Source organism: Toxorhynchites rutilus, chromosome 2 (genome assembly GCF_029784135.1).
Source record: "Toxorhynchites rutilus septentrionalis strain SRP chromosome 2, ASM2978413v1, whole genome shotgun sequence".
NCBI lineage: Eukaryota > Metazoa > Arthropoda > Insecta > Diptera > Culicidae > Toxorhynchites > Toxorhynchites rutilus.
Window position 1 is genome coordinate 112,037,552 of NC_073745.1, and position 26,968 is coordinate 112,064,519.

General features: G+C 43.4%; 1 protein-coding gene across 2 annotated transcripts in view; it reads right to left on the reverse strand.

Moving 5' to 3' along the window:
* The window catches only part of LOC129770255 (protein embryonic gonad-like), a 311,635-nt gene that overhangs the window by 198,544 nt on the left and 86,123 nt on the right, over positions 1 to 26,968 (reverse strand). The gene's annotated exons all lie outside the window — the stretch shown is intronic.

Here is a 26,968-nt window from a genome sequence, read left to right on the forward strand (position 1 = left end):
ATACTCGCGCATAGGTCTGACAGACCGAGCATAAATGAAGTGGTTGAATTAGATGACTACTAGAACTGAATGAAGTTAAGGAAATTATATTTTCTGGAGTTTGTTCACTCAATTATATTTTTTTCTTTGAATAAATACCAATAACTCCCCTCCAACATGGCTCCTGCTGACTTTTTTCTATTCCCAAGACTCAAATTACCTCATCGAGGTACTCAATCGTGTGAAGACATACGTTCGAAAATGTTTTGACTGTTGGATTATCCGTTGTCGCAAGTGTTCTATTTCGGAAGGAACCTACTCTGAATGCGATTTGAATGAATGATAGATGTTTGAAATATGTAAAATATACCAGTACCAGTTCGACGTAAGTTCTATAGATAAGTAGATCACTAAATATCGATTCAGATGTTTTTGTAAAATCTAATGGAACGACATGAACGATTACGATTACACAAAACTCTACAATGGCACAATAGTTTGTTGATTTTGTGTGACCGTTTTTATCGCAGATCCCCTTTAACTCCGGTTTTTTTCTTACAAACGCAAACCACTGCAAAAATGATACCAAATATGACCGATCTCATGGCAGTACAAAGAGCCCCGTTTGGATCCACACATGAATCATCACAGACCGTCGATTGCCGTGACGTCAATTGGGTCCGATCCGAGAAATATCAGTCCGAATGAAAACTAGCCTGTCATTGCACAAACAAACGCATGATCAACAACCCAACAACATCTGTGTGGCCCCCGGAATCAAGTGTTTTTCTATTTCATCTCGACGATCTAGCGAAGAAAGCGATTGCCTGTAAGCACATCCCGTGTGTTCACAAAAGGTAGTCTTTACCTCCCTTACTCTAGGTTTCGCATATCCAATCAATCGCTTCAATGCCGTATTACAACCCCTCTATCGGTCAGAAGGCTATTGAAATGTCCCTCTCCTGAAATGACAACCGCGCAGAACTACCCGTAAGCACACACACAAAAGCTCCACCGCACGGCACCGGGATGCTGACCCATCGCACCAGAAGCCATTAATCTTCGCCAGGAATCTCTCCCCGGTGGAAGGTGGAAATAAATCACTTGCTTACACACGAAGAGAAAACAGACGGCTCGGTTCGCCTCTGCCCCCAGCGTCAAACTCGCCCAGCTGACCAATTGGCGATTATTTCACGTAAAGATCAATAAATAAATCAACCATCCATCATAGGCTAGGCCTAAAGTAAACTAATCAAATCTCAATTCAAAGTGGAATGATTGAAATTACGTTTATTATCTCGTCAGTCAAGGTCCGCGGCGCTCGGCGTTCCGACGAAATCTGCCGTGTCTTCGTGTCTTCATCGCGGACCGATCCGCGGACGCATTTTGTCAGTTATAAAGTCATCGTTTAGTTGAATGAATTAATTACGGTGCGAAAAGCTAGCTAGCGATCGCCGCATTCGGGACGAAACAAAAAGCTTGGGAAAATACGGCGAACCGCGTGCTTGTTTGTCAGCCAGGGGCTGCAGCTAGTTGCCCGGGAGCGGTGAGTATGATGCATATCGAATTATTTTGAGTGATTTATCGCAATCATTTCAACAAACCGCAAGTTTTTGCTACCGAGATCCGACTGTCGCGCAGGTATAATGTCTACCCGAACAGATTGAAACGATGGGAACCTAATCAAATATGCGTTTCCGCTCATCTGTGATAATGTTGTATTCCTAGTCCAGTATTTTTAGAATTTTTAGGTATCGAAAAAACTATTAGTTGAATTTCTCAGATTGCAGCTACAAATTAATGATATCAATATAATTAATATCACAAAAATGTATGTGATAGGTTTTGATTATATGATAGTTTAAACTGCTAAACCAATTTTCATAAATATGCTCTCGTTCGCTTGGGATCGGCTCAAAACAAACCCAATTGGGTGACGATTTTTTATGATAATGACACCAACCAACCAGAACGAGGAATGTGAACTAATTTTCCTTCCAACCGTTGCCGGAATGTATTTATAAGGTGGATTCCGATCCGGTATCGATAGCCTCAAATCGATTCTCATCAATAACATCTTCGTTTCGGTGGATCGAGAGTTCCTTCGTTCCGAGCTTTTTCTTTTTTCTTTTCTTCTTCTGTCATCTTCGCAAACCCTTTCCATGGGGTGCGTAGGCGGTTCGAATTTGTTCAACCGAAAAGTATGTGCCATTTTTCATTTTAAAAAGCGTTCGTAAATACTGATTAAGCTACCCCGGTACACACACCTTTGGTTGACCCGCTGGAATCCGGCTTTTTGCCTCTCGGTGCTGGCCTATTGTGTGAGGGCAGGGCAAGAGGTCTTGATATTTAATGCGAAATTTACGACGCATTAATCGCACTTCGACAGCCCAAAGTGTCACCGCGATGGCGATTGTCCCAAATTAGAAACAACCAAGTTTACCTTACGCCTTCGCATCGAAAGTTCGATCACGAATACTTTCTTTGTACGACAGGCATCAATGTGCGGCGCAGAAATAAACTTAATAAACTTATAACCATTGACGACTTGCTCCGGTCACCAAATATGGCAGAATGCAGATCGGCATGAGCCAAATTCGAGCAGAACGGTGGTATGCTCGGCAAGACACTAACGAGCACTGAAAAAACAACGGGCAAATCAAAAATCAATTAGCTCCCCCCTGCCTGGCTGGGTGGTCGACCCTGTTTGCGCTGTTTGACAGCCGGAACAAATCGGTCGCACGATGCAGTGAATCGGATGAAATGAGGAGCAAAAGAGGGCACAAAGTATAGTTTTGCTATTACGATAAGATATAACTTCGTAAATTCGTGTTTCCCAAAAGTTAGATGCAGTTTCTTGCAATTCAATATACTCTTCTCGAATTAATGAGTCAAATGTTTTACCAAAAAAAGTATTTTTCAATGTTTTTCATGAAATTTAAACCAAACAAAAAGTAGAACAAAAAGTAGTGGCAAAACAGCGTTTGCTGAACTTGTTCAACAAGTTTCTGGAGCTGAATATTGTCCCGCATGACTGGAGACAAGTGAGAGTGATAGCCATACGGAAACCCAACAAGCCGGCTAGCGATCACAACTCGTATAGGCCGATTGCAATGTTATCCTGTATTCGTAAATTGTTAGAGAAAATGATTCTACTTCGTTTGGACAAGTGGGTCGAAACGAACAATTTGCTGTCAAATACGCAGTTTGGCTTCCGCCGAGGTAAAGGGACAAATTATTGTCTCGCGCTGCTATCTTCTGAAATCCAAATCGCATTTGCTCGCAAAGAACAAATGGCTTCCGTTTTTCCGGGGCATTTGATTCAGTTTCCATGGAAATTCTCTCAGAGAAGCTTCATAATCTTGGACTTTCACCAATTCTCAACAATTTCCTGTACAATTTACTGTCAGAAAAGCACATGATTTTCTCTCATGGCAGCTCGAAATCTTCTCGTTACAGTTTTATGGGCCTACCACAAGGCTCCTGCCTAAGCCCCCTCTTGTACAGTTTTTACGTCAATGATATGGATGATTGTCTAACTAGAGATTGCACGTTGAGACAACTTGCAGACGATGGAGTTATTTCCATCACGGGTACTAATCCCGTCGTTCTGCAAAAGTCGTTGCAAGATACCCTGAACAATCTGTTCACGTGGGCCCTCAAGCTGGGTATCGAATTCTCTACGGAAAAAACTGAAATGGTGTTTTTTTCTAGGAAGCACGAACCCGCCCAATTCCAGCTTCACCTATCCGGCAAAACGATCCAACACTCTATGTTTTTCAAATACCTGGGTGTATATTTTGATTCTAAGTGTACCTGGGGGAGACACATTGCGTTTTTGATACAGAAATGCCAGCAAAGAATCAATTTTCTCCAAACAATTACCGGAACATGGTGGGGTGCCCATCCAGGAGACCTCATTCAGTTGTACAAAACAACGATATTATCAGTGTTAGAATATGGCAGTTTTTGCTTCCGATCAGCTGCCAGGATTCATATTCTCAAGCTGGAGAGAATACAATATCGTTGCTTGCGTATAGCCATGGGGTGTTTGCATTCGACACATACGATGAGTCTCGAAGTTTTGGCAGGAGTACCCCCGCTTACTCTTCGGTTCACAGAATTATCCTACAGATTTCTCATCCGTTGCAAGATCATGAATCCATTGGTGATTGATAACTTCGAAAATCTACTCCAACTGACTCCTCAGTCAAGTTTTATGTTTATATACCATGAGTACCTTACCCACGACGTGCACCCTTCACCAGGCATCTCCAACCAAGTTTGCTTCCCATACTTTTGCAATTCCTCTGTCATTTTTTATCTGTCCATGCGACAAAAAATCCATTGAATCCCAGATCATCTACGCTCCGATTATATTCCGCCGATATTTTCGGCAGAATATGGGAAAGTTGGATCTGATAAAATGTTCTTTACTGACGGTTCATTCATAAACAGGTCCACTGGCTTCGGCATCTTCAATGAAAATTCCAGTGCCTCTTTCAAACTCAAAGATCCTTGTTCCGTGTATGTCGCTGAACTGGGTGCGATATATTACGCATTAGGGATCATTGAAACATTGCCCATCGACCACTATTTTATTTTTTCAGACAGTCTCAGCTCAATAGAGGCAATCCGCTCAATGAAAGTTGATAAACGCTCATCTTATTTCCTAACAAGAATAAGACAACTATTGAGTGTTTTGGTCGAAAAATTATTCAAGATTACCTTAGCATGGGTTCCCTCTCATTGCTCGATTCCGGGGAATGAGAAAGCGGACTCGTTAGCTAAGGTGGCAGCGCATGTGGAGTGGTGATGAGTTCGGTCGTTGGTTACACACGATTATCCCTAAGGTCTCGACGAGTGCATGGTTCAAGGGATTGAATGTAGGTCGTGGTTTCATTCGCGTGATATCTCGGCTTATGTCCAATCACTACAACCTAAACGCGCATCTCTATCGCATTGGGCTCGCAGCAAACAATCTTTGTGATTGTGGCGATGGCTACCACGACATCGAGCATGTTGTCTGGTCGTGTATCCGGTTCCATGCTACTCGCTCTCAGCTCTCTAGAGCACTGAGAGCACAAGGCAGACAATCGGATATCCCCGTCCGGGATGTCTTAGGTAGCCGGGATCCTGATCTTCTGCTTCATCTATACCTGTTCCTCAGAAACGCTGATGTCAACGTTTAATGATGTTTCCTTCGTTGTGTCCCCGTTTCATATCCCTTCTATCCGATCGATAAACTTTTACTTAGTCGCGGCAATACATACACACACTCTTTACAGATGCACGGGCCGAAGGTTGTGCAGTCCACTGATCATTCAACAAGAGCCAAAGGTTGTACCGCTCATGACAACTCTACACGAGCTGATGATTGCGCCGGCTAGTGACCATTCTATCCTGGATTCCTCGAGTCGAGAAAGACGCACCACGCTAGATATGGGGTACAGACTAGGGGGGCGTTGCTGATTAATGGTCAGCTGCATGTCGCAGGTCGCAGGATCGCCATGTGGACACCCAGTAGTTTCTTTCGGTTATATGAAAAGACTTTCACGTACGCGTTCATACTGAGTCCGCCCAACTGGGTCAGACTCCCTTTTATTCAATTCGTTTATTTCTTACAACTAGCTACAACCTAAATTCTATTATTATGCGTGGTCAGGCGAATTGTAGTAAAACACATAACACATGTGTCCGAAAAGATGTCAACCGGAATCGAAAGCATAAATAGGAAACGTTTGCGCATTTGCGCAAGCATGTGTTTGTCATTAAATTCACGCTAGCGAAGCTAGCGAAGAAGTGCAAAAGTAAACAAAGGAAGTTAATGGTCAGCGCGTCATATTATGCAATAAATAACCATCGGAACCTTGGCCTGAATTTACGACATGGTTCGCATGTTTATTTTGGTTGCACAGCGTGACGCACTTGCTAGAATTTTGTTGCCATAAGGGCATGTGTATCGGGTTGTAGGTGGTCCAGTGATCCTGTTACACCTTCCCTCTTTTTGAGAATGATGTAATCTAATGGAATCATTCGTGTTCAGTAAATTTCGCCTAGAATTCGTCTGACCTTACAATTATTCTGGTTTTTGTATGTATAAACATGTTTGTTTAATATTTGGAATATGTACATTTTTTTGTATTCGAGTTAATTAACTAACTAATTACTAACTTGGTAAACTGTTGTAGTATACAATACAACATAGGTATTTGAATAGGTAATATTATAAACTCGTGATCGTCTGGGAATTTAATTTAGTTATGCATTCCCTTCCCCCTAATGGAGATGGGTTGCTCATTAGTTGCATTTTATTATGCGATTTTTATGTATAGTCTGTTTGTTTTTAGTTTTAATGTCTACAATTGTGACATTGGGATGCTCAATTGATATTATTTGGAATGGTCCAAGGTATATTTTATCTAGTTTTCTTCTGTTTTCATTCGTTAACAGGACTGAATCTCCTATTTTTATTTGTATTGGTTTGGCAAGTTCACTTTGTTTATCTGTACGCTTCTTTTTTATTTTATCAATTAACTCTTTAGTAGTCTTTGCTGTAACTTTTAGTTTGAACTGTAGCTCTTTGTGGTAGTCTTTGAGATTGTATATTGGTTCTATATGTGTAGGATTTTGGATATTGAAGGGTAGTATGGCGTTTCTGCCAAAAACGAGTTCGAAAGGTGTGTAGGAAAAGTCTGTTTGAGGAGTCGTGTTGTAACAGAATGTGTAGTAAGGCAGCCAGTCATCCCAATCACTTTGTGTAGGGTTGACAAATTGTCTTACGTATTCATTCAGACAACGGTGATTCCTTTCTAGTCCTCCTATGGATTGGGGGTGATAGGGTGTCGAAAAATTTTGTTTTATCTGTAATAGTCTAGATATGTTCTCGAATAATTCATTCTTGTATTCGGTTCCTTGATCTGTTTGGATAACAGAAGGAGTGCCGTAAACAAGGATGCAGTTTTCGACGAAAGCTCTTGCTATTGTAGATGCTTGTTTGTCGGAGGTTGGTTTTATTATTACATATTTGGAAAGGTTACATTGGATAGTTAGGGCGTATCTGTTTCCGGAATTTGATTTATTGAAGGGGCCAATCGTGTCCATGGATATATGGTCGAAGGGTTTTTGAGGGGTTTTGGTTTGTATATAATTTTCGTTAGATGTCGTTAAGTATTTGTTCTGTTTGCACTGTATGCAATTTCTGACGTAATCATAAATTTCTTGTTTCATTTTTGTCCACGAATAGAGTCTACTGAGTTTTTTGTATAGTCGGCTGGCACCAACGTGTCCGCCTATTGGTGTGTTGTGAAAATTTTTTAGGATACTTAGTTTTTCTTCACTGCTTTCTATCACACGCTTGGGTGTGTAGAGCACTATTTGCAAGTCTTTTAGTGAGTCGTTACAAGTCTTCTTGAAGAGTTGAACGCTGCATAATTGGAATATTGCGCTCGATAACGCTAGAGCTATCACGCTTATTCTCAGTTTCTTGGTCATATTTTCAATTTTTTGTAATAAGTTTCCTAGGGATTTTTCGTCATTGCTTGCAATTTCAGTGTATGTCGACATTTTTTCTCTATATCCTGTTTTGTTTGTTATTGCGCATTTTATTATTTCAGTTTCATTTTCACAAGTGATTTCATTACTTTCAAATGCGCGTCCGCATTGAAGTTTGGGTAGACTCTCCCATTCTCTAGGTTCGACTGCCTCGTACACTTTAAGTTGATCAGACTCGGTGTTGTCGAGTGCAGTGAAATTCGCTTTTTCGGGGTTATTTTCAATTCTTTGTGTTTTCCTAGTCATGGCTCTAGTTTGCATGGCCATCACTGTTTTCAGTGTTTCAGAGTCAATTTTTATTCTTGATAGGGCATCAGCCGTTACATTTAGTTTTCCTTGTAAGTATTCTACGTCGAAATTAAATTCCTCTAGATCCAGCCTCATTCTAGTGAGTTTTGATGAGGGGTCTTTCATAGAAAATAGGTAAACTAAAGGTCTATGATCTGTCTTCACAGTGAATTTTCTACCATAAAGATAGGGTCTAAAATACGTTATTGCCCAGTGAATTGCAGTCAATTCCTGTTCAATCGTTGATTTATTTGCCTCACCTTTCGTGAAGGCTTTGCTCGCATAGGCTATTGGAAGTTCTATTCCGTCTTGTTCTTGGGTTAATACTGCGCCACATGCCACTTGCGAGGCGTCAGTTATTAGTTTGAATTCTCGTGTAAAATCAGGAAATTGAAGTAACGTTGGTGAAATGAGTTCATTCTTTAATTTATTAAATGCTATTTGACATTCGGGGGTCCAGTCAAATTTTACGTTTTTTCTTAGCAGTTTGTTCAATGGGTGTGCTATTTCTGCGAAATTCGGTATAAACCTTCGATAATAATTACAGAAGGCTACAAAACGCCTGACTTCATCGGGAGTCGAAGGTGTGGGGTAATTTAATATTGCTGAAAATTTTGTTTGGTCGGGCTGTATGCCGACAGCTGAAATATTGTGTCCTAGGTATGTCACGTCGGGTCTAAAAAATAAGCACTTTTGGGGATTTAATTTTAGGTTATACTTTTGTAGTTGTTGAAATACATTTTCTAAATTGTTGAGGTGATGAGTTACAGAACATCCAACAACGATTATGTCGTCAATATAAAGAAATGCACATTGGGGAGGTAGTCCGCTGAGAGCTATGGACATCATTCTCTGGAAACTGTTTGGGGATATATTAAGGCCGAAAGGTAACCTAGTGAATTCGTAGTGGCCGTTAGACGTTGAAAATGCTGTGTATTTTTTTGATTTGTCGTCAAGTTCTATTTGGTGAAAACCTGACATTAAATCTAATGTGGAAAAGTATTTTGCTCTACCTAAATTATCAAGGATTTCGTCTATTCTTGGAAGTGGAAATTTATCTGGTGTAATTTTTTTGTTTAGTTGGCGGAAATCAACCACCAATCGCCATTTCTTATCTTGGTTGTTAGATTTTTTGGGAACCAGTAATATTGGTGAGTTATATGGTGAGATGGAATGTTGAATTATTTTATTATCGAGCATGTGATTAATTTGTTTATTTATTTCTGTTGTTTGGGCTTCAGGTGTTCTGTAATTTTTTATATATACTGGAGTTTTGTCTTCTAAACATATTTTTTGCTTGTAGAAATTGTTTGTTGTTAATGTATCTTTTTCCAAAGCGAAAATGTCGTTATAAGTTGTACAAAGTTTGATAAGTTTAGTTTTCGCATTGTCTGGTGTGTTTTCCAGTTTTAATTCTTTGAGTAGTTGGGTAATTCTATTCGGAGAATCCTGATTTATTGTTGTGTTAAGTTGATTAATGGAGTATTCGCTTAAAGGTATTGCTAGTGGTTTGAAATCTGTTGGTATTGTTGTTTCACTTGTATTAGTGTTTATGAGATTAATATATGATGAATTTTTAGAGATTATTGAGTTTGCGCAGAATAGGCCTGGTTTAATTTCTTGTGCTATTATGACGGTATCCTCTTTTATGTTCGGTAAGAAAAATTGTTTTATTAACTGACATCTTGGTGGGATAACGTAATTATTATCCCAGTTATCTTGAATTGGTATCTCTATCTGCGTATTATCATAAAAGAATGTCATTAGCCATGTTTTCAGACATAGGTTACATTCAAATTTGGTTAGAAAGTCTCTACCTAAGATGCCATCAGCTTTTATTGGAAATTTATTGCTGACGATTTGGAATTGATGTGGAATTTCTATGTCATTGAATATAATGTTTGTGCATGTGCTTGCAATTGTTTCTATTCTTCCTTCTGTAACTCCGTTAATAATGCATTTATTGTTGGTGTCTATTATTTGCTTTCCGTTAATTGGGTCTTCTTTGATTATAGAGATGTCCGCACCTGTGTCGATTATTAATGTGCATGGTCTTTTAGTCATTTGCATTTTTAGGGTGACGAACATTGAACAAGTTACGTCACATTTGTAAATGTTTAACATCGGTTTCCTAACTGTTGGTTTCCCTCCAATGACATAACCGGCTCGGACTGGAGGTCGTCCGTCGGAATTTCTTCGTTTCCCGTCAATCGGATGTATTGTACCGGACGGTTAAAATTAGCATTGTGTTGGTTGTTGTGATATCGCTGCGTGTTATTATTTGTAAATTGACCTCGAACTTGGTTCTGTCGGCCCTGGTTGTTATTATTTCTTTGAGGAAAAGTTGAGTTGTTGAAAAATTGTGCGTTTCTGCGTTGTTGATTATTAAAGCTGTGTTGGTTTCTACCTCTGTTGGTAGAATTAAATGGATAACGCTGATAATTGCCCCTGTTAGCAGGGTGGTTGAAATTGTTATTGTATCGATTTGTGTTTCTGTTAATTTGCGAATAGGAGAGAATGTTAACGTTCGAACTTGTGTAATTTTCTTCCAGTGCTTTTGTTGTTGCATCTGAAAATGAGTTGAAAGTACCCGCTCTGATGATTAGAGAGGTTTTTTCGTTTTTCAGTCCGTTAGCTAGGCTTTTTATTCCTTCCTTTGTTGCCAATGATTTAGCAACCTGTGTTGGAACTTCAATTCCGATGTACGCATTTTCTAATTTGTTGACCAGTATTTCGAGATCTTGGCAAAAATTTTCTATATTACCATTTTGTCTCAGACCGGTCATTTTTGCTATTATTTGAGCGGGGGGTGTGGATTTAATTGTCGATTTAAGGGTTTGAATGATTTCTTCCAAAGAAGATGGTGTGTCGGGGAAGGCATTTCTAGCTCTTCCTTCGAGTTTTGTTAAAATAACTGTTATGATAGTCGTTTTATTGTCATTTGTTTCTAGTGTTTTTACTAGGTTCAGTGCGTCCAAAAATGATTTTAGTTTGTCGATTGTTCCGTCAAATTGAGGGACTATGGAGGAAGTGAGTTTAATAGTTTCTGGAAGGTTTGCCATTTTTGATTTTATTTTGTTCAATCCTACTGTAAATAAAACCGCTAGTCCAATCTCTTTTAGGCTACGTCTTTTATACTGTTTATTACTAGTTATAGTTTCTCTAATATTTTGGATAGCTTCTTTAGCTGTTGATATGTAGTGGGTGCAGTCCGATCCCTTAATAGTATTTATATTTAGTTTTAAAATTCGTTTTACTTCGGCATATAATTGCTCTGCTTCTTGTAGTTTAGCCCTCAATGTAGTTTTTCTAAGATTTTTTACTATTTCTTGTTGGATCGTCTTGTTGATTGTTTGTAGTTTTTGGACGTTTTTATGTAACTTAGCTGTAGTTTGATCCATCTGGTTTTATACTAGGTCGGACGCCGCTTGCATTTTACGTGCCGCCTCCACAGCTTGAGCTGTTACCCATGTTTTGTAGGCTTTAAAAAGTTTCATGAGCGTTGTTATGATAATTACGCCTAGAAGAATACAAAGGATTGTTCCTTGGTATTCGTGCATTTGACCATGATTTTCTAAGTGGTTCAATATTTGGACCTGAGGGTCTCCTGTATTTGCTACAGTTTTAGAGCTAAAAAGACCCATGCTGGTCTCAAAACACATTGGGCAACAACTATCTATGTATTTATTTCGTTTTTTTTTTTTTTTCTTGGCAGACTTATCTCACTTCTTAACTAGGCGAACCTAGCCAGAATTTTCACCTGCCCCCGGGCTTCTGAATGCCAAAGGGGGACTAGGCTCTGCGGAATGCACGTATCTGCATGCTCGTGCTGTTTTAGTCCTGACCGAGGAATTGTCGGACAATCGCGCAGGTGCTAAGGATGACCGACTTTTGGATGCCGGCCAATTCCTTCTCGATGTTCAACACCTTTAGCGCTTCCAGAAGTGTCTTCGGGATAATTCCAGTTCCAGAGAGAACGACTGGAACAATTCTTGGGACCTCCCTTAGCCCCCACAGTTCCTTGAGCTCCACGGCCAATGGTCGGTACTTGCAGATTTTGCGACCGTGGGTCTCCTCCAGATTCTGGTTCAGTGGAATAGCGACATCGATGATGGTGACTTTGCGGTCGCTCTTGTCGTAAACCATTATATCTGGGCGGTTGTGGTGGATCGAGAGGTCGGTCAGAACAGTGCGATCCCAGTACAGCTTGAAACGGTCATTTTCCAGGACAGGTGCAGGCAGGTACCGGTAGTTTGGTACGTTGTCTTCCAGTAGAGCACATTGGAGCGCCAGTTGTCGATGAACAATACGGGCCACGTTGTTGTGGCGCTCGGTGTAGGCTGCGTTGGCCAAAACGGGACAGCCTCCCATAATGTGCTCTATGTTTTCACCTGGTTGATGGCACATCCGGCAAATGTCATCAACGTCTTGATGCCAGACGTACCGCCTGCAGTTTCTCGTCGGCATTATCCTGTCCTGGATGGCTATCATGTCGGCTTCTACTACTGAAGAGAGTTCACCACGCGTTAGCCACAGATTAGATGCGGCCTTGTCGACGTGTGGCCGGTCCAGTTGATGGGGGTGGGCACCATGCACTGCCTTCTGCTTCCAAGCTGCAATCTTCTCCTCCACTGTCTGCAGATTGCAGTTGAGTTGGTACTCCGCTTGCGCCAAGTGCAGAGCGCTGTATCCTCTGTCGGCGGCGCAGACAGCCCGGTATAGCGCGTTTTGGTTGGCGCGTTCTGCGAAGTACTCGCGCAGTTGTCGTACCTGGGCAACACACAGTGCAGAAATGTCGACGATTCCAAGTCCCCCTTCTTTGCGTGGTAGTGAAACTCTCTCCAGTGCCGATTGAGGATGGTGCATTCCGGCCTCTTTGAATGCTTTCCTCATCCTCCTCTCAAGGTCCTCTAGGTTAGTTTTGCTCCATTTGACTACACCAAAACTGAAGGTCAGCAGGGGAACCGCGAATGTGTTGATCGCGCGTACCTTGTTCCCCGCGTTGAGGAAAGTCCTCAGGACACAGTTCACTCGACTCAAGAACTTGTCTCGCAGCTCCGTCTTGATGTCGGAGTGGCGAATCCCGGTGAGCTGTCGGAATCCAAGATATTTATAGGATTCGCCACGAACCATGTCTCTTATAAACTCGCCGTCATAGACCTCGTAGCCTCCGGATTCGGTAAGTTGTCCTTTCAGCAGGTGGACACAGCGACACTTGTCGAGGCCGAACTCCATACAGATGTCCCTGCTTATGTCTTCGACAACCCGGATAGCTACACCTAGACGCTGACGTGAATCAGCGTAGACCTTGAGATCGTCCATGTAAAAGGTATGGGTCACTTCTTCGTGGGCGCCGTCGCCATACCTTATTTTATAGCCATGACCGTTTCTATTGAGCGTCCTACTGAGGGGGTTCAGTGCCAGACAAAACCAAAGCGGGCTGAAAGAGTCGCCTTGGAATATCCCCCTCTTTATCTGCAGCGTTCTAGACTGCAACACATTTTCCCCATCACTGAGGTGCAGAGACGTACTCCACTGCCTCATCGCATGCTGCAGGAACCTAACGACGACGGGATCAATTTTGTAGAGCTCCAATACCCGGACGAGAAACGAGTGAGGTATGGAGTCATAAGCCTTCCTGTAATCGATGTAGGCCATACTTAGGTTCCGCTGGTTATATACCGCCTGGCCGACTATGGCTGCGTCGATGATGGCCTGGTCTTTGCAGCCATGCGTATTTTCCTGCATCCTTTCTGCTCTTCTGCGATGATGTGATGCTGTTCGCAGTGAGCAGAAACTTTGGCGGTAATTATGCTGCTCAGTATTTTGTACAGACTCGATAGGCACGTTATCGGTCTGTACTTTGATGGGTTCAATGTGTTGCTGTCTTTCGGGAGGAGGAAGGTGACGCCACGGGTGGCGAATTCAGGAAGGTTGTGTGGGTCACGTAGCACCTTGTTGAAGCACTCAGCTGTCTTTGGATGTGCGACGGTCAGCTTCTTGTGCCAAAAGTTCTGGACACCATCGGGGCCCGGTGCTGCCCAGTTCCTCAGGTACCGCGAGGCTTCGCGGACATCGTTCTCTCCGACGATGATAGCTGGCATCTCTCCAATTTCACCACAACTCTCCTCCTCCCGTCTTAACCACATTTGCCCGTCGCGATGTTCTACTGGGGTCTCCCAAATACCAGCCCAGAAGTTCGTCACATCGCTAATATCTGGCAAACCTTCGCGGTAGTCGGGCTTCTCGTCGCTAATGTGGTCGTAGAACGCTTTTTCGTTATCTCTGAACATCCGATTTTGTTCCTGGCGCTTTGCAGAGTCAGAGTAACGTTTCAGCCGTTTAGTTAGGACGCTCAATTGCTGTACCAGTGTGTCGAGTTTTTCCGTCAGCTGGTGAGCTCCCAGCTGGCGAAGTTCAGTAGGCCGCACGATCACAGCAACTTGGCGACATAATTTCGCCGATCTGCTGCCTCTTTTGTACGCCATCAGTCTTCCAATTGCGGCGCGCTTGTTTAGGATCCGTTGCTCCAATCTCCTTCGCCATGGAGGCTCACGCCTTTCACGGAGATGTTGGAGCAGTCCGCCTCTTGGCCTAATACGGTATCCTAAACTTTTGGCGGTCGCCACAGCAGCACAGTAAACTTTCAGTTGCAGCTCCTCCATGTTCTCAGCATCAACCAAGTGCAGCGGAAGAACGTGCTCGTTCATGAGCTTTACTGCACTTGTCAGCCTGCGGGAATGCTGCAACTTCGGGATCCTGGGGCGCGACAAAGGGTCCGTGTCGACAAAGGGTCCGTGTTTTTAATGGCAGACTTATCTCACTTCTTAACTAGGCGAACCTAGCCAGAATTTTCACCTGCCCCCGGGCTTCTGAATGCCAAAGGGGGACTAGGCTCTGCGGAATGCACGTATCTGCATGCTCGTGCTGTTTTAGTCCTGACCGAGGAATTGTCGGACAATCGCGCAGGTGCTAAGGATGACCGACTTTTGGATGCCGGCCAATTCCTTCTCGATGTTCAACACCTTTAGCGCTTCCAGAAGTGTCTTCGGGATAATTCCAGTTCCAGAGAGAACGACTGGAACAATTCTTGGGACCTCCCTTAGCCCCCACAGTTCCTTGAGCTCCACGGCCAATGGTCGGTACTTGCAGATTTTGCGACCGTGGGTCTCCTCCAGATTCTGGTTCAGTGGAATAGCGACATCGATGATGGTGACTTTGCGGTCGCTCTTGTCGTAAACCATTATATCTGGGCGGTTGTGGTGGATCGAGAGGTCGGTCAGAACAGTGCGATCCCAGTACAGCTTGAAACGGTCATTTTCCAGGACAGGTGCAGGCAGGTACCGGTAGTTTGGTACGTTGTCTTCCAGTAGAGCACATTGGAGCGCCAGTTGTCGATGAACAATACGGGCCACGTTGTTGTGGCGCTCGGTGTAGGCTGCGTTGGCCAAAACGGGACAGCCTCCCATAATGTGCTCTATGTTTTCACCTGGTTGATGGCACATCCGGCAAATGTCATCAACGTCTTGATGCCAGACGTACCGCCTGCAGTTTCTCGTCGGCATTATCCTGTCCTGGATGGCTATCATGTCGGCTTCTACTACTGAAGAGAGTTCACCACGCGTTAGCCACAGATTAGATGCGGCCTTGTCGACGTGTGGCCGGTCCAGTTGATGGGGGTGGGCACCATGCACTGCCTTCTGCTTCCAAGCTGCAATCTTCTCCTCCACTGTCTGCAGATTGCAGTTGAGTTGGTACTCCGCTTGCGCCAAGTGCAGAGCGCTGTATCCTCTGTCGGCGGCGCAGACAGCCCGGTATAGCGCGTTTTGGTTGGCGCGTTCTGCGAAGTACTCGCGCAGTTGTCGTACCTGGGCAACACACAGTGCAGAAATGTCGACGATTCCAAGTCCCCCTTCTTTGCGTGGTAGTGAAACTCTCTCCAGTGCCGATTGAGGATGGTGCATTCCGGCCTCTTTGAATGCTTTCCTCATCCTCCTCTCAAGGTCCTCTAGGTTAGTTTTGCTCCATTTGACTACACCAAAACTGAAGGTCAGCAGGGGAACCGCGAATGTGTTGATCGCGCGTACCTTGTTCCCCGCGTTGAGGAAAGTCCTCAGGACACAGTTCACTCGACTCAAGAACTTGTCTCGCAGCTCCGTCTTGATGTCGGAGTGGCGAATCCCGGTGAGCTGTCGGAATCCAAGATATTTATAGGATTCGCCACGAACCATGTCTCTTATAAACTCGCCGTCATAGACCTCGTAGCCTCCGGATTCGGTAAGTTGTCCTTTCAGCAGGTGGACACAGCGACACTTGTCGAGGCCGAACTCCATACAGATGTCCCTGCTTATGTCTTCGACAACCCGGATAGCTACACCTAGACGCTGACGTGAATCAGCGTAGACCTTGAGATCGTCCATGTAAAAGGTATGGGTCACTTCTTCGTGGGCGCCGTCGCCATACCTTATTTTATAGCCATGACCGTTTCTATTGAGCGTCCTACTGAGGGGGTTCAGTGCCAGACAAAACCAAAGCGGGCTGAAAGAGTCGCCTTGGAATATCCCCCTCTTTATCTGCAGCGTTCTAGACTGCAACACATTTTCCCCATCACTAAGGTGCAGAGACGTGCTCCACTGCCTCATCGCATGCTGCAGGAACCTAACGACGACGGGATCAATTTTGTAGAGCTCCAATACCCGGACGAGAAACGAGTGAGGTATGGAGTCATAAGCCTTCCTGTAATCGATGTAGGCCATACTTAGGTTCCGCTGGTTATATACCGCCTGGCCGACTATGGCTGCGTCGATGATGGCCTGGTCTTTGCAGCCATGCGTATTTTTCCTGCATCCTTTCTGCTCTTCTGCGATGATGTGATGCTGTTCGCAGTGAGCAGAAACTTTGGCGGTAATTATGCTGCTCAGTATTTTGTACAGACTCGATAGGCACGTTATCGGTCTGTACTTTGATGGGTTCAATGTGTTGCTGTCTTTCGGGAGGAGGAAGGTGACGCCACGGGTGGCGAATTCAGGAAGGTTGTGTGGGTCACGTAGCACCTTGTTGAAGCACTCAGCTATCTTTGGATGTGCGACGGTCAGCTTCTTGTGCCAAAAGTTCTGGACACCATCGGGGCCCGGTGCTGCCCAGTTCCTCAGGTACCGCGAGGCTTCGCGGACATCGTTCTCTCCGACGATGATAGCTGGCATCTCTCCAATTTCACCACAACTCTCCTCCTCCCGTCTTAACCACATTTGCCCGTCGCGATGTTCTACTGGGGTCTCCCAAATACCAGCCCAGAAGTTCGTCACATCGCTAATATCTGGCAAACCTTCGCGGTAGTCGGGCTTCTCGTCGCTAATGTGGTCGTAGAACGCTTTCTCGTTATCTCTGAACATCCGATTTTGTTCCTGGCGCTTTGCAGAGTCAGAGTAACGTTTCAGCCGTTTTGTAAGGACGCTCAATTGCTGTACCAGTGTGTCGAGTTTTTCCGTCAGCTGGTGAGCTCCCAGCTGGCGAAGTTCAGTAGGCCGCACGATCACAGCAACTTGGCGACATAATTTCGCTGATCTGCTGCCTCTTTTGTACGCCATCAGTCTTCCAATTGCGGCGCGCTTGTTTAGGATCCGTTGCTCCAATCTCCTTCGCCATGGAGGCTCACGCCTTTCACGGAGATGTTGGAGCAGTCCGCCTCTTGGCCTAATACGGTATCCTAAACTTTTGGCGGTCGCCACAGCAGCACAGTAAACTTTCAGTTGCAGCTCCTCCATGTTCTCAGCATCAACCAAGTGCAGCGGAAGAACGTGCTCGTTCATGAGCTTTACTGCACTTGTCAGCCTGCGGGAATGCTGCAACTTCGGGATCCTGGGGCGCGACAAAGGGTCCGTGTCGCGGAACTGTGAGATCGCCTCGTCGTAATGGAAGACCAGATCGCGTAGTAGTTGTTGATCTGGCTGTGGATCTTCCGGCTCAGGGGGTTGTTGTACTGTGGCCTCCACTGGTGCTGATTCGCGTGCCCCACTCGCGAATGAATTGCTCAGCCGTACTGAACTTCGTCTCGACACATCGCTTGCTCTGCTTGTTCTGGAGCTTAGTTCTCTCTGCACCTGCTGCTTGATCTCGTCGACTTGCGTTTGGGAGAGCATATTGTTGCGTACAATCGCTCTACGCCTCGCGTTCATCGCGTTTTGGTCAAGCCTCCCGACGAACTCTGGATACGCTTCCTCGAACATTGCGAGTATTCGAGGGCGACCGCTCATGTCCGTCTCCAAAGCAGTGCAGATGTAATAGGCGCGGATCACGAATTCATTCATTTCATGTGTCCACATGATCCGTCGCCTAGTAGTACCCACAAGTGTGGACGACTGTCGTCTGACAGTCGCAACACGCCTCGTAGGCGCAGCGTTTCGTTGGTGATGTCGATGGCTGCTGTTTCCGTGTGGCGGTAGCTCTTCGGGTTGAACCCGGCTGGTGGCCCGCTCTTGCACATCGCCCTCCAGCCGCTGGCCGCTCGCTCTTACGCCCGTTCCAGGACCAGCTCCAGTTCGGGGACCCTCCTCGGGCGATCGCATTCTGAGTATTCTTCGTGAACGTAGCTCCATTTTCTGGGTGTATCTCCTTTGCCCGGGAGACAGCGGGTTGGCAAGGCCTCCATGACCCGGGAGGCCTTCCCCGGGAGAGATATAGCGCTCTGACTCGCTCGCACCCCCTCACTTAGCCACTTTCGACACCCGTTCTCGGAGCCAAGACCAGGTGTGTGTTTCCAGTTCACGCCCGATCTAAAAATGTCGTCATATGATCTTCGTGGAGGCGTGAGATAGGAACATTTGAGACCAACAGGTAGGCTCCTACCCTAGTGTTGATCCCCATTTGAGAACCTTTTTTTTTTTTTTTTTTTTTTTTTTTTTTTTTTTTTTTTTATTAAGAACTGCTTATATATATAATGATTTCAGGAGCTCACCCGCCTTGCTTTTCCATCCGGCACCTCTGCATGTGATGGCTGCTTCCTGTCTGACTTAGTTGATTTCCTTCTATGTTGACGAGGGGGTAACACTTAGCGATGCTGTGGTGAAGTAACGCTACTGCTGCAGGTGGTACCAGTACGATTGCAAGTACCAACGGAATCACTGTATTGCGGGAACGCCTCTTTAAATGGGAATGCCTTGCTGACCGTTGAGGCTACCCAGTGGTGTGTTTTAGCGTCATGCCCTCGCGCACCTGTTTTGCTGCTTTCAATATCGATTCGCTGATTCTGTCATGCTTCTCATTTATCAGCACTCACAAATCACAAATCACTCTCTTTTTTTTTCACCAGCACCAGCTAAAATAATTTTTTTGTCTTTTTGTCTCGCGCTGGGCCCCGACGGCTCGGTGGTTCTGATGTAAGGATAGGTTTGTTCAGTTAATGACTCTTTAAGGATTAGAGCACTTGCAGTTCAACGTAAACATCGATCGTGAATCAAACTTCTCAGCAGACAACGATGGCACAAACAAATGAGCTTCTCCAACCGACTCCGTGCAGGAATCATTTTCCTTCAACATGCTTTCCACTTTGCTGTATATGCTCGACAGCATGTCTTTATTGTTCAATCAATCCGGAACAAGCGATTCATTGTCGGAATTTTCTTCTTCTTTCACTACAATCTTTGACCAACGTCTATCACTCACTTTATTCTTTCGAGAGAAATAAATTTGTAGATCACTGTTTGCACCTTAATTTGCTTAATTGGTTTCTGTTCAGTCGCACAACAACACTTTCCGGCTCACCCTTAGTACCGCACAGATCACACTAATCCTGTCACGGTCGCCATGTCGCAGGTCGCAGGATCGCCATGTGGACACCCAGTAGTTTCTTTCGGTTATATGAAAAGACTTTCACGTACGCGTTCATACTGAGTCCGACCAACTGGGTCAGACTCCCTTTTATTCAATTCGTTTATTTCTTACAACTAGCTACAACCTAAATTCTATTATTATGCGTGGTCAGGCGAATTGTAGTAAAACACATAACACATGTGTCCGAAAAGATGTCAACCGGAATCGAAAGCATAAATAGGAAACGTTTGCGCATTTGCGCAAGCATGTGTTTGTCATTAAATTCACGCTAGCGAAGCTAGCGAAGAAGTGCAAAAGTAAACAAAGGAAGTTAATGGTCAGCGCGTCATATTATGCAATAAATAACCATCGGAACCTTGGCCTGAATTTACGACATGGTTCGCATGTTTATTTTGGTTGCACAGCGTGACGCACTTGCTAGAATTTTGTTGCCATAAGGGCATGTGTATCGGGTTGTAGGTGGTCCAGTGATCCTGTTACATGCATCCCAATAGGAAGTATCCCGTGTCGGGCACACGTACAGAGCATCGAAGACTGCAACATACCAATTATGAGAACACTTGTAATACTAACCTCGAGCCAACCGCGAGTAATCGGTTACATATTACTAACATAGTTGTAAGACAAAAATTGTCAAAATATTGGACTCCCGGCCCCATCAGGCTAACGCCACATGTGCCCTCATAAAATATATATTCTGGAAAAAAAAGTAGAACTTTTTTTTCGATGCGGGTAATATTGACGTATAGAGAGGGGGAATATGGACAGGTTTGTCATATTTACGGGTGGAATTACGTATTTACGCAATTCCGCCCCAAACCAGCCGGCTGCTGAAACGACCCTCTCGGATTTTTTGAAACTTATTACTTGTGATGGGATAAAATCACAATTTCTATTATCGTATGACCAGTTTTAATCACGAATGGTTTTTCAAAAGGGCGTGATCAGAATTATTGATGTTTCTTCCAAAAAATCGTAGATCAAAATCCAGATGTCTGATTAAAATAAGATGTTTTACAAAGTCGTTCGAAAATGTATGAACCATTCAGAGAAAATAACATTTTAAATTTACTGTTAAAAAATCTTACTCAAAAATTTAATTTAATATTTAAAACCTTGATATCTGAAAACACTATATGTCCAATTTTGTTAAATTGGAAGGTATTTCCAATAAAAATATGCAAAATTTCTAAAGAGAGGTGTTTTTAGATGGAAAAGTTTTAAATATTAACCCTTAGCGAACGAAAGCTGCTAATGGAAATATGGAAAATCGAAAAAAATAATCATCGAGTTTAAAAAACCGATTTTGTTCATTGTTCCAGAAAATTTCAACTCATTCGGACATGATTTAGGGATGCCTCAAAAGCGCTCAAAGTTTTGATTTTTTGGCCACTCAAAGTTCCAAAAAGTCGATTTTCGGCCAATTTTTTTTCGAGATAACACCAGATCTCGACGTTTTCTGCAATTTGAAGACATTTGGCATGAAATTTTGTTTTTTTAAAACCCCGTCCCCCCTTGGTAGATGTTTGAGGGTGAAAAAAATCAAAACTTTGAGCATTTTGAGGCACTCCTAAATCATGTCCGATTGAGTTGAAATTTTGCACTGGTAATTTTTTGGTCCAATAAACGAAATGTACATTATCGGTTTTTGAAATTTGACATGAGCATTTTCGCTGCCACCCAATGTATATATTCGAAATGTTATGAAAGTGGCAAAAAAGAGTTGGGAACCTTTGAGAACTAACGATGAGATAAATAAAATATTACAATTCATAATTCGCCGATTATATCAAGAACAGCTGGTGACAAACCGAGTACTGCTTTGTTTCAAATTCTGAACATTTCATTTTTAAATGTAAATTTACTAAACTTTTTATTTTATAAATAATTGAAAAATGAAAACCCTGATATTCTTTGAGCTACAGGCTTCATTTTAACATCACTTACAGGTATCGTTACACCTATAATTCACAATATTAAACATTTGCAGAAAAGTGACAGTCAAAACCAAGCAACAAGCATCGTTAATTTTTCAGTTTTTGTGGTTGTTTCAACCATTTTTTATGCTGTTTTCTTGCTGTTTTATGCATGATTCAAATTCCGAACAGAGGATGTTTAAACACACTATATGCAGGCAAATACAGCAATACAGCCAATCCATGCCAAACCGATATAAAGTGCAAACACGAATTATTGCGACACCTAAAATGTCATGCCAATTTTCTTATAATGTTTAGAATCAAACCAAAATTTTAGGGTAGTTTTATACATATATTTACTTCAAAAATCAAAAGAAAAATTAATCGATGGAGCCTTGAGTGTAAAATTGAACGCATATTCGCTTGATGCCCTCCATCAAAGTCTTTACAGTGTCATCCGGTACCAGTTTCTCAGTTTTTTTTTTCCATTTTCTTAACATATCCTTCTCGTCTTTGACTGTCTTCTTGCTCTTCCGAAGTTCCCGCTTCATTATTGCCCAGTACTGCTCCACCGGACAGTTTGACGGGTTCATGTCCTTTGGAACAAAATGGACAGAATTGGCCTCATACAGGACACTTTTAGAATAGTGGCATAATGCCAAATCTGGCCAAAATAGCGGAGCTTCGTCGTGCTGCTGCAAGAACAGCAAAAGGCGCTTCTCGAGGCACTCAGATTTGTAGATCTCGCCATTTACTGTGCCCTTTGTCACGAAAGGCTCACTCCTCAGTCCGCAAGAGCAGATGGCCTGCCAAACGAGATATTTGGAGGTGAACTTCGACATTTTCTTCTTCTTAAATTTGTCGTCCACATCGAACTTGCTCTTGCCGGTGAAAAACTCCAACCCCGGAATTTGCTTAAAATCGGCTTTTATATACGTTTCGTCGTCCATCACACAGCAGCCATATTTTGCCAGCATCTTCTTCTTCTCGTAGAGCTTCCGTGCCCGAGTTTTAGCCGTCGATTGTTGCCGCTCATCGCGGTTTGGGAAGTTCTGTACCTTGTATGTATGTAGTCCAGCTCTCTTCTTTGCATTCTGGACGTAGCTCTGCGACATGCCGATCTTTTTAGCCAAATCACGGCTTGAGATGTTGGGATTTGCTTTAATCATCCACTTCACCTTTCTCTCCGTCTTTTTGTTCTCAGGTCCCGGTTTTCTTCCAGCTCCTTTGCCGTAGTCCAACGTCAACCGCTCCTGGAACCGCTTCAACACTATGGAGACGGTTGAATGGTGAATGTTCAACATTTTTCCTAACTGCCGGTGCGACAGGTCTGGAAATTCCAGGTGTTTGGAAAGAATTTGTTCTCTCGACTCGCGTTGGTTTACCTCCATTTTCGTTGAATCTAAAACACGACTTCGAGTTTGACAGCATTTAGACAATACACATCAATGAGAAAGTGTGCAAAATTTGGTTGATTTTTACCCAATGGTAAAAAAGTTGAATGTGTCGCAATAATTTCTTGTTCGCCGTGTTCACGTTTTCTTACTAAGCGCAAGTTCATGAGTCCAATCGCAAAACTATTCATTGATTGATCTTCTAATCGACCCCGTTGAATTTACCATTTACTATAAAATTCCTAGTACTTCTACCAAAACTTATAATGATGATATCAGATTATCTTCAGACACAAGATTTTTCAACCACCTGCAAATAACATGTTTCTCCGTTATATAGAACAAATGTTTGCTGCATAAAACATGATAGAATAAAGACAGACCTCAGGGGGCCTCCGTAGCCACATTGGTTGCGCGTTCGCTTAGTAAGCGATCGATCGTGAGTTCGAAACTCAGGGCCCTCATTGACCATCTTTGTGTTGTTACAGAATAACTACGTCCACGCAACAATCATCAGCGATGGAGATCGATCCACGGTCGAAATATGATCGATTCATCCATACAACTGCTCTGCTCTGCAAGACACATCGGGCTGCTGTTCTATAAATAACTCAACAATGATCAATCAACTGTCTCCGCTGTCCGGTCTAACTGGATAATGGAAGAACAGATAGAAAAACTCTTACGCCTAAATGGCTGCTACTGTGTTAATGAGTACCATATGGAATGGTATAGAAGGGAATACTCTAACGCCGAAAAATGGCAACTGTGTAATGTGCTAATTATAGATATGATAAATATGTGACATGTACACGATTAAAATTCGGCTCTGTTACAGCTAAAATGCCAATGAGCCTAAAATAAATAAAAAGGAACAAAAAAAAAAGACAGACCTCTCCCCTCTTCTCCCCTTAGAGAGGGGGAGGAGTGTCTATTCACCATAGAAACGTTTCGTGCCCCCTAAATCTTAACATGCCAAATTTGGCTCCATTTGTTTGATTAGTTTTCGAGTTATGCAGAAATTTGTTTTTCGTTTGTATGACAGCCTACCCTAAGAGACGGGAGAGAGTGTCGAACCACCATAGAAACATTTATTGCATCCTAAAAACATGCCAAATTATGCAAGTTATGCAGAAATTTGTGTTTCATTTGAATGGTAGCCCCCCTTTAGAGAGGGGGAGGAGTGTCGAACCACTTTAGAAATGTTTCTTCCCCATAAAACCTCCACATGCCAAATTTCGTTTCATTTGTATGGCAGCCCCCCCCCCCCCTTAGAGAGGGAGAGGGGTCTCAAACTATCATGAAAACCTTCCCCGGTCCAAAAACCCTTACATACCAATTTTATTTATTTAATTATTTATTTATTTTATTTATTCGTCTTCGATTTAAACGTACAGACTACTAATTACTCCTAAAAATCTTAATTCTATTTTTAAACACGCATCGATTGATTTCGTAGTCAAAACAGTCATTAATATCGTTAAAAGCACGGAGGGCTGTGTCGAAAGGGTTAAACTAACCGTAACCGGTCCGGTGTGCGGGGACAGCGACAATTTGTGAGTTCCTCAGTTGTCGAGGGGGGCACGTATAGAGGAATGTCCTGCAAGAGTTGAGGACAGTCAATGTTGAATGTCAAAGACCATTAGTTGCTGAATTGCTGAATTGGGTAATCAGGCAGATTTGACATGTCATTCCATGGTAGGTTTCGTAAAGCGAACCGAATAAAGCGCTTCTGTATTCTTTCAATTCTGACGACCATAGATACGTGATAAGGTGCCCAAATAGGGGCCGCGTATTCTAAGCCACTACGAATCAGGCTGCAGAATAATGCTTTCTATGCGTAGATGTCGGTAAATTGCCAAGTGAAGCGTCGAATGAAACCAAGAATGGTAGAGGCTATGGCTGTGATGAGTGCGACGTGTTCATTCAATCCAATCTTGGAGTCAAACGTGACACCAAGATCACAAATCGAGATAACGCGCTCTAGTGGAGAAGATCCGATAGCGTATTGATGTTCGATAATGGTGTTTCTTCGGGAAAATGAAATCACCTTGCATTTGTTAATTTTGACGCTCATACCGTTTTCATTGCACCACAGTAGCAGTTCGTCGACGTCTTTTTGTAGTGCGAGGTAATCGAGTGTAGTCATAATAACGCGGAAAATCTTCAGGTCGTCAGCAAAAATTTGTTTAAAGGATGATAAACGGGGACACAAGTCATTGACGAAAAGAAGAAACAACAGCGGTCCAAGCACGCTTCCTTGTGGTACTCCAGATGTGATTTTAAAAGTTGAAGAACGCGTGAAGTTGATCGATGCGGAGAACTGACGGTCTATTAAGTAAGATAAAATCCACTCAACCAGCCAGTTTGGAAATCCCATTGCTTTTAATTTTCCGATCGCATCTTGGTGTGGCACGGTGTCGAATGCTTTCGAAAAATCAACATAGATGGAATCGATCTGCCTACGGGATTCAACCTCACGGAACAATATATTGGTATAGCACATCAAATTTGTGGTAGTAGATCGGTGCTGGACGAACCCGTGTTGAAACTCAGATATTACAGGATGAACCACGTTGTAAAGGGCGTTGTATGGATTAAAGTTTCAAAAACTTTGCTCAAGCTGCAGAGAAGCGATACTCCACGGTAATTCTCAACTTGATTTCGATTTCCTGCTTTGTGAATTGGAACAATCGTGGCTATCTTCCACACGCTGGGGAACGATCTTTCGCTCATCGAACGGTTATATAGACAGGAAATCGGTGCAGCAAGCGATCTCGCACAATACTTCAAAAGAGACGGAGGAATGCCATCTGCTCCAGGACCTTTTGATGCATCAATGTTATCCAAGACTTTCATGACGTCGTCTAGTGTGAACTGCAGCGTTGTAATGTTAAAGTCACATTCCTGTATGGGACTGAAATTCGTTGGAAGCAATGGTGGCGAATTCGTGTTGTAGACCGACTTAAAGAACTTCGCGAAAAGATTAGCAACTTCAAGAGAAGTACTAGAAGTGATCCCATTGAATTTCACTGTGTCCGGAATACAATTACTAGACCGCTGCGAGTTTACGAATTTCCAGAATTCCAACGGGTTTTGCTTCAGGTTCGCTTGCGTTCGTTTGACGTAATCCTCGTGGCTAACCTTTAGGAGTACGTTATACTGCAGTTCAACTTATCTGTTTCAACTTTACTTTTACTGTTCAACTAGACTATTTTTACTGTCGATTGTTCGGGTATTCAGATAACGTTTGCGCGGCTTACGCAGTACATTCCGTAACTTGCGTAACTGAGAATTCCATCAGGGTTGCCACGAAGTGTGCCTCGCCACGCGTCGTTGGAGAGGAACCCGTGCATAAACGGTTTCGTATAATTTGGCATAGAAACGGTCAGCTAATACATCCACAGAGTCTCCGGTTAAAATTTGTTGCCAGTCGATAATAGACAAGTCGTTGTTTGATGAGCCGTAGTCAAAAAGCCTGTAATTCGGTTGTGGAGAAGACTCGTGGTGCTCCCTTGGCCGAGTGGTTAGCGTCATAACTAACATGCCGGGTGTTCGGGTTCGATTCCCGTTCTGGTCGGGGGAATTTTTCGTCAAAGAAATTTCCTCCGACTTGCACTGTGTTCACGCGTATTCTAGAGCTTGCCACTCAGAATGCATTCAAGGCGTGTTATTTGGCATAGAAATCTCAACTAAGTACTAATAAAAATGACGCAAGTAATACTACGTTGAGACGGCGAAGTTCCTCTAGGAACGTTAGTGCCATTGAAGAAGAAGAAGAAGAAGACTCGTAATCAGGCGTGACGACTGAGTTGCATTGAGCGTCCATTTTGATGATGAACGGCCTGTGATGTTGATCTATCTCCAGAAGTGGTGCTGATGGCTCAAGAAGGTTAACAGCATCGGGCTCGCTGATGAATGCTAAATCAAGCAATCTATCATTTGCGTTTGAAAAATAGTTCACTTGAATTAGCCCGCAGGCAAGCATCGGCTCTGTGAGAGCTA